This window comes from Macaca thibetana, chromosome 9 (assembly GCF_024542745.1).
Source record: "Macaca thibetana thibetana isolate TM-01 chromosome 9, ASM2454274v1, whole genome shotgun sequence".
Taxonomy (NCBI): Eukaryota; Metazoa; Chordata; class Mammalia; order Primates; family Cercopithecidae; genus Macaca; species Macaca thibetana.
The window spans coordinates 70212246-70225949 of record NC_065586.1 but is presented as its reverse complement, the minus strand read 5'-3'; the positions used below and the strand labels follow the sequence as shown (position 1 = coordinate 70225949).

The 13704-nt window shown below is 39.1% G+C and overlaps 1 protein-coding gene across 2 annotated transcripts in view; it reads right to left on the bottom strand.

The window, feature by feature from the left end:
- Positions 1-13704, bottom strand: part of JMJD1C (jumonji domain containing 1C) — a 369992-nt gene that overhangs the window by 245723 nt on the left and 110565 nt on the right. The window lies entirely within an intron of this gene.

Below are 13704 nucleotides of genomic sequence, written 5' to 3'. Positions count from 1 at the left end.
GCAACCTCTGCCTTCCAGGTTCAAGCAATTCTCCTGCCTCAGCCTCCTGAGTAGCTGGGATTACAGATGCAACCAACACACACGGCTAATTTTTGTACTTTTAGTAGAGACAGGGTTTCACTATGTTTTTCACCATGTTGGCCAGGCTGGTCTCCAACTCCTGACCTTGTGATCCACCCACCTCTGCCTCCCATAGTGCTGGGATTAAATATGTGAGCCACCACACCCAGCCCTTTTTGTTGTTGTTGTTTGGAGGCAAAGTTTCACTTTTGTCACCTAAGCTGGAGTGCACTGCAACCTCTGTCTCCCGGGTTCAAGCAGTTCTCCTGCCTCAGCCTACTGAGTAGCTGGATTTACAGGTGCCCTCCACCACACCCGGCTAATTTTTGTATTTTTAGTAGAGACAAGGTTTCACCATGTTGGCCAGGCTGGTCTCAAACTCTTAACCTCAGGTGATCTGCCCACCTCAGCCTCCCAAAGTGCTGGGATTACAGGCGTGAGCCACCGCACCCGGCCTCATTTCCTCTCTTGAGGTAGGACTTTAGGTCAATTTTTTTTAACCTCTATTGTTTTCTATTATAAGCATTTGAAGGTGTACATTTCTAATTCCACTTGAAGATGCACCGGCATATTCTAATTTGCTTTGTTTTCATCATAATTCAGTTCAAAAGGACTTTTAATATTCCTTGTGATTACTTTGGCCAACAGGATGTTGAAAATTGTCGTGTTTAATGTAAAAATATTTGGGTTTCTTTTTAGATACTGTACTTTTTGTTTTTGTTTGTTGAGCAGGATGTCACTATATTGCCTAGGCTGGTCTCGAACTCTTGGCTTCAAGCAATCCCCCCCCACCTAGGCCTCTTGTACTGTTACTGATTTCAAATTGAATTTCATTTTGGTCTGAGAATATACTCTTGTATTAATTCTGCCTGTTTCAACGTATTTAGGCTTGTTTCATGGCCCTGCATACGGTCTCTCTTGATGAACATACCACGTGCACTTAAAAAGTGTGTGAATTATGAAGCTTTGGGGGATTGTTTTATAAATATCACCTATATTCTGAATGTTTGTGTCCCCCATTAAAATGCATATGTGGAAACCTAGTCACCACTGGGATGGAATTAAGAAGTGGGACGTTCAGGAGGTGACTAACACATGAGAGCAGAGCCTTCATATATAGAATTAATACTCTAATAAAAGAGGACCCGGCAGGGCACAGAGCTCACGCCTGTAATCCCAACACTTTGGGAGGCCGAGGCGGGCAGATCACCTGAGGTCAGGAGTTCGAGACCAGTCTGACCAACATGGAGAAACCCCATCTCTACTAAAAAATACAAAATTAGCCAGGCGTGGTGGTGCATGCCCGTAATGCCAGCTACTCAGGAGGATGAGGCAAGAGAATCACTTGAACCTGGGACGCGGAGTCTGCAATGAGCCCAGATAGCGCCATTGCACTCCAGCCTGGGCAACAAGAGCAAAACTCCGTCTCCAAAAAAAAAAAAAAAAAAAAAAAGGCAGAGGACAGTTTTCATAAGCAAACATACAAATGGCTAAAAAATGGTCAAAATTCATGAAAAAAATGCTCAATCTCACAAGTCATCAGAGAAATAAAAAATTAAAACCATAATTTACATATAAAATGAGAAAGTAAGTACATTTACAAAGAATACTTGTAACATTTCGTTAAAATAAACTTTCCACTTTCCTTTTTCTTTTTAAAAATTGTTAGTCCTTTGTGTTGAGTGAATAAATGAAATTGTGACTGTGTAAATGAGCAGAACCTTAATCCTAGATGGTATATATAACACTCATCTGAACAGGATGTTTTTAGGAAATCATAATGCCCAATCCCCATTCCCAAAAGCTGTGCAGTCAAGTAGCTGTTTTCTTCATGCCACTTTGGGATAGAAAAATGTGATAATAAACCAACATTTCAGCACTTTAATTCCCTATCATGTTGCACTAAAGTAAAAAATTGCCTCCAGAGCCCCATTTTTAAGCTAGGAAGAGTCCCTGTAACTACAACCATATAATAAACATACTAGAAATTAGACTTCTGTTGGATTCTCACCATTCAATTTACTTTTTAGCAGTTTAATGGGTACATTTTCAAATCTCCCTTTTTGTGTGTGGAATAACATGTTAAAAACCTCAAAAAAGATGTCAAATCATGCCCCTTATTTTAAAATTTAGCATCCTATGGGACTAGAATAAAATCTAAACTCTTTATGCTAGTTAACAAGTCCCTGAAAATCTGGTTTCTGCAGACTCCTCTGACCTTGCTACAACCACTTGTCCCTTACTTTACAGATCAGTATGGTAATCTTCTTCCTATTCCTAAAACATACCAAAGCTCATTTTTCCATCATGGTAGAAGGAAAGCATGATTGAAATACTGTTTGAAACCAAAAGAAAGTTAAGGAGAAAGTGAGATGGACAGACCACTCTCTGGATCTCTGCTTTTATTTTCTTAAGGAAGAAGAGTGTCAGCAAGCTGGAAAGAGATTTTCTTAAGGAAAAGAATGTCAGCAAGCTGGAAATTTAAGTGTCACCAAGAAAACCAAGGGACTGCCCAAAGCTAGTATAAGTCATCCTGCTACTCAAATGTACTTCCACACTGTGTAACTTTTTAAAGCTTCAGAAACAAACTTCCAAAGTGCATTCCAGATAAGTATCAATTTAGTAAGACTGACAATGAATAAAGAGTACTTATAATATTCCTAAAATCTAATAAAGGTAGTACTTAACATCACTTAAGGTCTTCACATCATATGATTAAGTTACATAGGTAATACCATACAAGAGCTTGTGAAATGACATATTCAACATTCTACATCATCAGCTTCCAGGTAATGCACTACAGTGCAAAGGTTATATTCTTTGGAGTCAGAACCACAGACGTTGACTAAAATTTATTTGAGTCTTAGTTTTCAAGTTAGTCAAAACTGATAGTATTTCAGAGGGTTGTTTTAAGGATTAAGCATGATAACAAAAAGGACTTAACAAAATAACCAACAGACCTTCAGTGCGAACACTGTAAGCATTGGTTTTCCTTTCTTTTCTTCCAACTTAAAAGAATGATGTATAGGCCAGGCGCAATGGCTCACGCCTGTAATCCCAGCACTTTGGGTGGCCAAGGCAGGTGGATCACAAGGTCAGGAGTTCGAGACCAGCCTGGCCAATAGGGTGAAATCCCATCTCTACTAAAAAATACAAAAAGGCTGGGCGCAGTGGCTCATGCCTATAATTCCAACACTTTGGGAGGCTGAGGCAGGAGAATCATTTGAACCTAGGAGCAGGAGGTTGTAGTGAGCCAAGATCATGCCACTGCACTCCAGCCTGGGCAACAGAGCAAGACTCTTGTCTCAAAACAACAACAATGAAAAAAAACCAAAAATCAGCCTGGCATGGTGGCGTGTGCCTGTAGTCCCAGCTACTCAGGAGACTGAGGCAGGAGAATCCCTGGAACTCAGCAGGCAGAGGTTGCAGTCAGCTGAAATCGCACCACTGCACTCCAGCCTGGGAAACAGAGCAAGACTTCATCTCAAAAAAAATGAATGCTGTACTTCATAAAGACTAGAGAGACAATGTTTGGACAGATATTTGTCACCATGATCAAGACTGTATTGTAATGAAAGGTTAAAAAGAGTAAGGACACATAAAATGCAGTTATTTAGAGAAACAGCAAATTTGATTTTAGGAAGAACCAACAGATAAACTGCCCGGTCTCATTTCAAAACAAATGAGACAAAAAAAAAAAAAAAAAAGGAGAGAAAAGATATACAACACATCAACATTTTTAATCTTGGCTTTTTATATTTCAGTGGTGGAACCACATGCTAACTTTTTTTTTTTTTTTTTTTTTTTTTTTAACAGATAGGGCCTTGCTATGTTGCCCAGGCAGGCCTTAAACTCCTGAACTCGGGAGATCCTTTGTGCCTCAGCCTCCTGAGTAGCTGAGTAAATAGCTACGTGCTAGCATACTCAGTAAGTATTAAGATATATTTGAGATTTTAACATGAAGAAGTAAAAATTATCTCTTAATATGAAAAAAGAAGAAAAATGAAATTTATGATTGGAATATAGTAACATGTCTGTAGAATTTATCTTTTCAAAAACAGATCTAACCAAGAAGGGTTACTGAGTAGCGGAGATGTAAAACATCTAAAATCCATAAACCGAAGGGTGACAACACAGTATTTAGGGAAGCAGGATAAAGAGACGCAGTTATTAACTTATAAATATGTAACAAAAAATGGTCATATAAAGAATGTTTTAACATTAAATTTTAAAGTGAAACAAAAGCAGTACATGGGGTGAAAAGAAATAGCAACTATATTAACACTTGTTCTGAGTCCATATTCTAAAGAAATTCAATCCAAAAAGTAGGAGTTTTTGCTATTTACCAGCTGCAATGTTTAAGGATCAGCATGATACAATTAGTTCTTGCTCCCAAGGATAACTACAATTGTATTTCAAACGGAGTGCAAGGACAAATATCTGGATAGCAATCCTTATAAAAATACTACCATCATATAACTTTTTAAATTTAAGAAGCTTATACAACACATGTATGTACATTCTCTCACTTCATTTTTAGCACCTCAGTTCTCTCAATTAAATCCTATAAAGTAGGTATTAAATATGTTTTTCAGATGAGAACTCAAAACCCAAAAAGATTAGGTGATTTATCTGTTACACAGCTAATACATGGAAGAGTCAGAATTCAAACCTGAGTCTACTTTTTAAATACCACATGTAGAGTTTTTTATTTTTATTTTTATTTTTTTTTTTATTTTTTATTTTTTATTTTTTATTTTTTAAATTTATTTATTATTATTATACTTTAAGTTGTAGGGTACATGTGCATAACGTGCAGTTTTGTTACATATGTATACTTGTGCCATGTTGCTGTGCTGCACCCATCAACTCGTCATTTACATCAGGTATAACTCCCAATGCAATCCCTCCCCCCCCCTCCCCCCTCCCCCCTCCCCATGATAGGCCCCGGTGTGTGATGTTCCCCTTCCTGAGTCCGAGTGATCTCATTGTTCAGTTCCCACCTATGAGTGAGAACATGCGGTGTTTGGTTTTCTGTTCTTGTGATAGTTTGCTAAGAATGATGGATTCCAGCTGCATCCAAGTCCCTACAAAGGACTCAAACTCATCCTTTTTTATGGCTGCATAGTATTCCATGGTGTATATGTGCCACATTTTCTTAATCCAATCTGTCACTGATGGACATTTGGGTTGATTCCAAGTCTTTGCTATTGTGAATAGTGCTGCAATAAACATACGTGTGCATGTGTCTTTATAGCAGCATAATTTATAATCCTTTGGGTATATACCCAGTAATGGGATGGCTGGGTCATATGGTACATCTAGTTCTAGATCCTTGAGGAATCGCCATACTGTTTTCCATAATGGTTGAACTAGCTTACAATCCCACCAACAGTGTAAAAGTGTTCCTATTTCTCCACATCCTCTCCAGCACCTGTTGTTTCCTGACTTTTTAATGATTGCCATTCTAACTGGTGTGAGATGGTATCTCATTGTGGTTTTGATTTGCATTTCTCTGATGGCCAGTGATGATGAGCATTTTTTCATGTGTCTGTTGGCTGTATGAATGTCTTCTTTTGAGAAATGTCTGTTCATGTCCTTTGCCCACTTTTTGATGGGGTTGTTTGTTTTTTTCTTGTAAATTTGTTTGAGTTCTTTGTAGGTTCTGGATATTAGCCCTTTGTCAGATGAGTAGATTGCAAAAATTTTCTCCCATTCTGTAGGTTGCCTGTTCACTCTGATGGTAGTGTCTTTTGCTGTGCAGAAGCTCTTTAGTTTAATGAGATCCCATTTGTCAATTTTGGCTTTTGCTGCCGTTGCTTTTGGTGTTTTAGACATGAAATCTTTGCCCATGCCTATGTCCTGAATGGTACTACCTAGGTTTTCCTCTAGGATTTTTATGGTATTAGGTCTAACATTTAAGTCTCTAATCCATCTTGAATTAATTTTCGTATAAGGAGTAAGGAAAGGATCCAGTTTCAGCTTTCTACTTATGGCTAGCCAATTTTCCCAGCACCATTTATTAAATAGGGAATCCTTTCCCCATTTCTTGTTTCTCTCAGGTTTGTCAAAGATCAAATGGCTGTACATGTGTGGTATTATTTCTGAGGACTCTGTTCTGTTCCATTGGTCTATATCTCTGTTTTGGTACCAGTACCATGCTGTTTTGGTTACTGTAGCCTTGTAGTATAGTTTGAAGTCAGGTAGCGTGATGCCTCCAGCTTTGTTCTTTTGACTTAGGATTGTCTTGGAGATGCGGGCTCTTTTTTGGTTCCATATGAACTTTAAAGCAGTTTTTTCCAATTCTGTGAAGAAACTCATTGGTAGCTTGATGGGGATGGCATTGAATCTATAAATTACCTTGGGCAGTATGGCCATTTTCACGATATTGATTCTTCCTATCCATGAGCATGGTATGTTCTTCCATTTGTTTGTGTCCTCTTTTGATTTCACTGAGCAGTGGTTTGTAGTTCTCCTTGAAGAGGTCCTTTACATCCCTTGTCAGTTGGATTCCTAGGTATTTGATTCTCTTTGAAGCAATTGTGAATGGAAGTTCATTCCTGATTTGGCTCTCTGTTTGCCTGTTACTGGTGTATAAGAATGCTTGTGATTTTTGCACATTAATTTTGTATCCTGAGACTTTGCTGAAGTTGCTTATCAGCTTAAGGAGATTTTGGGCTGAGACAATGGGGTTTTCTAAATATACAATCATGTCATCTGCAAACAGGGACAATTTGACTTCTTCTTTTCCTAACTGAATACCCTTGATTTCTTTCTCTTGCCTGATTGCCCTAGCCAGAACTTCCAACACTATGTTGAATAGGAGTGGTGAGAGAGGGCATCCCTGTCTTGTGCCAGTTTTCAAAGGGAATTTTTCCAGTTTTTGCCCATTCAGTATGATATTGGCTGTGGGTTTGTCATAAATAGCTCTTATTATTTTGAGGTACGTTCCATCAATACCGAATTTATTGAGCGTTTTTAGCATGAAGGGCTGTTGAATTTTGTCAAAAGCCTTTTCTGCATCTATTGAGATAATCATGTGGTTCTTGTCTTTGGTTCTGTTTATATACTGGATTATGTTTATTGATTTGCGAATGTTGAACCAGCCTTGCATCCCAGGGATGAAGCCCACTTGATCATGGTGGATAAGCTTTTTGATGTGTTGCTGAATCCGGTTTGCCAGTATTTTATTGAGGATTTTTGCATCGATGTTCATCAGAGATATTGGTCTAAAATTCTCTTTTTTTGTTGTGTCCTTGCCAGGCTTTGGTATCAGGATGATATTGGCCTCATAAAATGAGTTAGGGAGGATTCCCCCTTTTTCTATTGATTGGAATAGTTTCAGAAGGAATGGTACCAACTCCTCCTTGTACCTCTGGTAGAATTCAGCTGTGAATCCATCTGGTCCTGGACTTTTTTTGGTTGGTAGGCTATTAATTGTTGCCTCAATTTCAGAGCCTGCTATTGGTCTATTCAGGGATTCAACTTCTTCCTGGTTTAGTCTTGGAAGAGTGTAAGTGTCCAGGAAATTATCCATTTCTTCTAGATTTTCCAGTTTATTTGCGTAGAGGTGTTTATAGTATTCTCTGATGGTAGTTTGTATTTCTGTGGGGTCAGTGGTGATATCCCCTTTATCATTTTTAATTGCGTCGATTTGATTCTTCTCTCTTTTCTTCTTTATTAGTCTGGCTAGTGGTCTATCAATTTTGTTGATCTTTTCAAAAAACCAACTCCTGGATTCATTGATTTTTTGGAGGGTTTTTTGTGTCTCTATCTCCTTCAGTTCTGCTCTGATCTTAGTTATTTCTTGCCTTCTGCTAGCTTTCGAATGTGTTTGCTCTTGCTTCTCTAGTTCTTTTAATTGCGATGTTAGAGTGTCAATTTTGCATCTTTCCTGCTTTCTCTTGTGGGCATTTAGTGCTATAAATTTCCCTCTACACACTGCTTTAAATGTGTCCCAGAGATTCTGGTATGTTGTATCTTTGTTCTCATTGGTTTCAAAGAACATCTTTATTTCTGCCTTCATTTCGTTATGTACCCAGTAGTCATTCAGGAGCAGGTTGTTCAGTTTCCATGTAGTTGAGCGGTTTTGAGTGAGTTTCTTAGTCCTGAGTTCTAGTTTGATTGCACTGTGGTCTGAGAGACAGTTTGTTATAATTTCTGTTCTTGTACATTTGCTGAGGAGTGCTTTACTTCCAATTACGTGGTCAATTTTGGAGTAAGTATGATGTGGTGCTGAGAAGAATGTATATTCTGTTGATTTGGGGTGGAGAGTTCTATAGATGTCTATTAGGTCTGCTTGCTGCAGAGATGAGTTCAATTCCTGGATATCCTTGTTAACTTTCTGTCTCGTTGATCTGTCTAATGTTGACAGTGGAGTGTTGAAGTCTCCCATTATTATTGTATGGGAGTCTAAGTCTCTTTGTAAGTCTCTAAGGACTTGCTTTAGGAATCTGGGGTGCTCCTGTATTGGGTGCATATATATTTAGGAGAGTTAGCTCTTCCTGTTGAATTGATCCCTTTACCATTATGTAATGGCCTTCTTTGTCTCTTTTGATCTTTGATGGTTTAAAGTCTGTTTTATCAGAGACTAGTATTACAACCCCTGCTTTTTTTTGTTCTCCATTTGCTTGGTAAATCTTCCTCCATCCCTTTATTTTGAGCCTATGTATGTCTCTGCGTGTGAGATGGGTCTCCTGAATACAGCAGACTGATGGGTCTTGACTCTTTATCCAGTTTGCCAGTCTGTGTCTTTTAATTGGAGCATTTAGTCCATTTACATTTAAGGTTAAGATTGTTATGTGTGAACTTGATCCTGCCATTATGATATTAACTGGTTATTTTGCTCATTAGTTGATGCAGTTTCTTCCTAGCCTCGATGGTCTTTACATTTTGGCATGTTTTTGCAATGGCTGGTACCGGTTGTTCCTTTCCATGTTTAGTGCTTCCTTCAGGTCTCTTGTAAGGCAGGCCTAGTGGTGACAAAATCTCTAAGCATTTGCTTATCTGTAAAGGATTTTATTTCTCCTTCACTTATGAAACTTAGTTTGGCTGGATATGAAATTCTGGGTTTAAAATTCTTTTCTTTAAGAATGTTGAATATTGGCCCCCACTCTCTTCTGGCTTGTAGAGTTTCTGCTGAGAGATCTGCTGTTAGTCTGATGGGCTTCCCTTTGTGGGTAACCCGACCTTTCTCTCTGGCTGCCCTTAAGATTTTTTCCTTCATTTCAACTTTGGTGAATCTGGCAATTATGTGTCTTGGAGTTGCTCTTCTCGAGGAGTATCTTTGTGGCGTTCTCTGTATTTCCTGGATTTGAATGTTGGCCTGCCCTACTAGGTTGGGGAAGTTCTCCTGGATGATATCCTGAAGAGTGTTTTCCAACTTGGTTCCATTTTCCCCCTCACTTTCAGGCACCCCAATCACATGTAGATTTGGTCTTTTTACATAATCCCATACTTCTTGCAGGCTTTGTTCATTTCTTTTTCTTCTTTTTTCTTTTGGTTTCTCTTCTCGCTTCATTTCATTCATTTGATCCTCAATCGCAGATACTCTTTCTTCCAGTTGATCGAGTCGGTTACTGAAGCTTGTGCATTTGTCACGTATTTCTCGTGTCATGGTTTTCATCTCTTTCATTTCGTTTAGGACCTTCTCTGCATTAATTACTCTAGCCATCAATTCTTCCACTTTTTTTTCAAGATTTTTAGTTTCTTTGCGCTGGGTACGTAATTCCTCCTTTAGCTCTGAGAAATTTGATGGACTGAAGCCTTCTTCTCTCATCTCGTCAAAGTCATTCTCCGTCCAGCTTTGATCCGTTGCTGGCGATGAGCTGCGCTCCTTTGCCGGGGGAGATGCGCTCTTATTTTTGGAATTTCCAGCTTTTCTGCCCTGCTTTTTCCCCATCTTTGTGGTTTTATCTGCCTCTGGTCTTTGATGATGGTGATGTACTGATGGGGTTTTTTGGTGTAGGTGTCCTTCCTGTTTGATAGTTTTCCTTCTAACAGTCAGGACCCTCAGCTGTAGGTCTGTTGGAGATTGCTTGAGGTCCACTCCAGACCCTGTTTGCCTGGGTATCAGCAGCAGAGGCTGCAGAAGATAGAATATTTCTGAACAGCGAGTGTACCTGTCTGATTCTTGCTTTGGAAGCTTCCTCTCAGGGGTGTACTCCTCCCTGTGAGGTGTGGGGTGTCAGACTGCCCCTAGTGGGGGATGTCTCCCAGTTAGGCTACTCAGGGGACAGGGACCCACTTGAGCAGGGAGTCTGTCCCTTCTCAGATCTCAACCTCCGTGTTGGGAGATCCACTGCTCTCTTCAAAGCTGTCAGACAGAGTCGTTTGCGTCTGTGCAGAGGTGTCTGTGTGTCTTAGTTTACTGTGCCCTGTCCCCAGAGGTGGAGTCTACGGAGACAGGCAGGTTTCCTTGAGCTGCTGTGAGCTCCACCCAGTTCGAGCTTCCCAGCAGCTTTGTTTACCTACTTAAGCCTCAGCAATGGCGGGCGCCCCTCCCCCAGCCTCGCTGCTGCCTTGCCGGTAGATCACAGACTGCTGTGCTAGCAATGAGGGAGGCTCCGTGGGTGTGGGACCCTCCCGGCCAGGTGTGGGATATGATCTCCTGGTGTGCCTGTTTCCTAAAGCGCAGTATTGGGTTGGGAGTTACCCGATTTTCCAGGTGTTGTGTGTCTCAGTTCCCCTGGCTGGGAAAAGGGACTCCCTTCCCCCTTGCGCTTCCCAGGTGAGGCAATGCCTCGCCCTGCTTCAGCTCTCGCTGGTCGGGCTGCAGCAGCTGACCAGCACCGATCGTCCGGCACTCCCCAGTGAGATGAACCCAGTACCTCAGTTGAAAATGCAGAAATCACCGGTCTTCTGTGTCGCTCGCGCTGGGAGTTGGAGACTGGAGCTGCTCCTATTCGGCCATCTTGCTCCGCCCCCTCGAGTTTTTTATTTTTATTTTTTTGAGACGGAGTCTTGCTCTGTTGTCCATGCTGGAGTACAGTGGCAACGATCTCAGCTCACTGCAATCTCTGCCTCCCAAGCTTAAGCGATTCTCGTGCCTCAGCCTCCCGAGTAGCTGGGATTACAGGTGTGCGCCAAGCCCAGCTAATTTTTTTGTATTTTTAGTACAGACGAGGTTTCACCACGTTGGCCAGGCTGGTCTCAAACTTCTGGGCTTCAGTGATCCGCCCACCTTGGTCTCCCAAAGTGCTGGGATTACAGGCATGAGCCACAGCACCCAGCCCCACATGTACATTTAAAAGGAAACAGTACTTGACAATATGCATGGGAGACCAGAAAGCACAAGGTATATTTTTTAATTATACAGATGTGAATAATTCTAACAAGAAAATGCAGTAGACATTTTCTGTGAAAGTAGTAACTCTAGTAGTAAAAAGTAACATCAATATTTGATTTCTCAGGGCCTGACATACATTAGGAACTTATTGTCAGTGGACTGAATAAATGAAGGGGACGAGTAAAACAATGCAGCTACATAGTTTCTGGTGTTCAATTTTTAAAGGACATATATATATATATATATATTAAAAAAACAGGAGAGAAACAAATATGCATATTTACAGATTAATATCATCAGTCTTATAAGAAGGTCACCAGAATAAACTAAATTTTATAAAAAATGCAAAGGAAAACAAACAGGCCCATTAGCTGCATAAATTTAGCAGGCTAAACTAAGAATAAACAAGAATATTACATGGGAAAGATGGTGCAATATTAACAGATGCAGAGACAATAAACAACTACTCACACCTCCTGTTTTGTATCCATCTTCTCCACCAAGGAGAATTGAATAGAAAACTGGAAAAGGTAGAATAAACATAGTTAAAAAGTAAATGAAGTTGAAATAAGAAGACAGTAAGAGAACAGCCACTTTTAAATTTAGTTTTTGTCTGTAAAGCTTAACTAATCACAGGCTTGAATCAGGCATGTATGTATCTCCAATGTGTGCAAAGCAATACTGGAAGAAAACAGTTTCTAATAAGCAATTTTGGACATGAAGAAAAACATTTCCTAGAAAATATATTTCAAAGAATCACAGAAGTTTCAAGTGTAAAAGTTTAATAATCCATCAATATGTGTCCATATCAAAGTCCAAAAGTTTTATTTGTAAGATGGTTTAAAGGCATAAAAAAAGAAAAAAGTCTACACACACCAAGAGGTAATTTTATTTCCCTACAAGTGATGTTAAACTTTTTATTATCAATAAATTTATTCTTTTTAAGTAGGCTAGTGTAACCAATCCAACACTAGATTTTTTTTTTGTTTTAAGCGAAATAGTATGGGAAAATATCCTGAAAATATTCTTAGGAATAAAATAAAAAAATAAAAACTCAGTAACACAGCACAAGCAGGTACTCACAGCTGGAATAAACAACCATAACTTACAATATTAACCAAGAACTAAAGTAAAAACTGATAAAATGTCTTCAAATATATTCCACAGGGCTCTATCCTTACACTTCAGTCAAGATACTTACAAAAGTCAAATTGTGAAATGAATATAGAACTCAAAGAATAATAATTAACATGTTGGATGATAAGGACTGTAAGGTTTCAACAGATGGAAAAGATGGGTAAAATAAACTAACTTTAAAATAACAGTAAAACCAGTGGTAGCTGACTTAGTGAAAACAAAAAGAAGCTTCATCTAAAGCCAAGTATTAGCGAAAGCTGATTAATATGCTAAATTACCAAAGATAAGCTATGCCCCAAAGGTTCAAAAATTGAGTAGGGGTAAAGTAGGGCTAACACGAAGACTGACCATAGTCTACTGAAGCAGCAGCTAGACTCTCAGATTTCTCCCTGACTCAAGCCTAGCAACTGTCTCCTTTCCCATTATGGTAGGAAAAAAAGGTTTATTTCTTAGAAAAGGTTACCACAGGGTCCCTGGACCAAGAAGCATATTAAAGCAGGCTGAGGGCAGAGATTACCATTGAAACAGAAGGATTAAGTGAAAGTTGACATAATGAAATATGTCTAGGACTAGACTCTCCTTTCACCCTCAGTCTTCTTTCCTCATAGGGCATAACTCTGAAAGCCAGACAAAGCACTGACAGATTTCTTTGGGAAACCTAACCACCTTAAAAGATCTAAATACACAGACATTAGGTATTCCCCTATGGAAATGACCAGATCTTAAATGGATAAGATGACATCCAACGAAGTCTACCCACATGCTCAGGGCTTCCAATGTACTTTTTTAGTGTTACTCTATTACATATGAGTAGTCAAAAAGAATGGTCAGGAATTTCATGTGAGGAAAACATTACACATAAAATACAGAGACTAAAACATACATAGAGAAAAATGACAGGAAGAAAACAGACCAAAGAGAAGAAAACAAAACATTAAAAAAATAATATTCTCAATGAGATAAGAGGAAAATACCATAATCAAATGAAAAAGGATGCTATCAAAATACAATGATTTGGAGAAAAAAAAAACAGAAAATATTTAGCAAATTAAATTATGACAGCAGAAATAAAAAATACGATAGGTTTAGAAAAGGAAGTTGAACATTTTTCCAAATAGAACATAAAGCATATAGGAGACAAAGGGAAAAATACAATCAGTGTGGTTCAATATCATAAGTTTCAGAAAAGAGAAACATAACAGAGAAAAGAGGGAATCTTA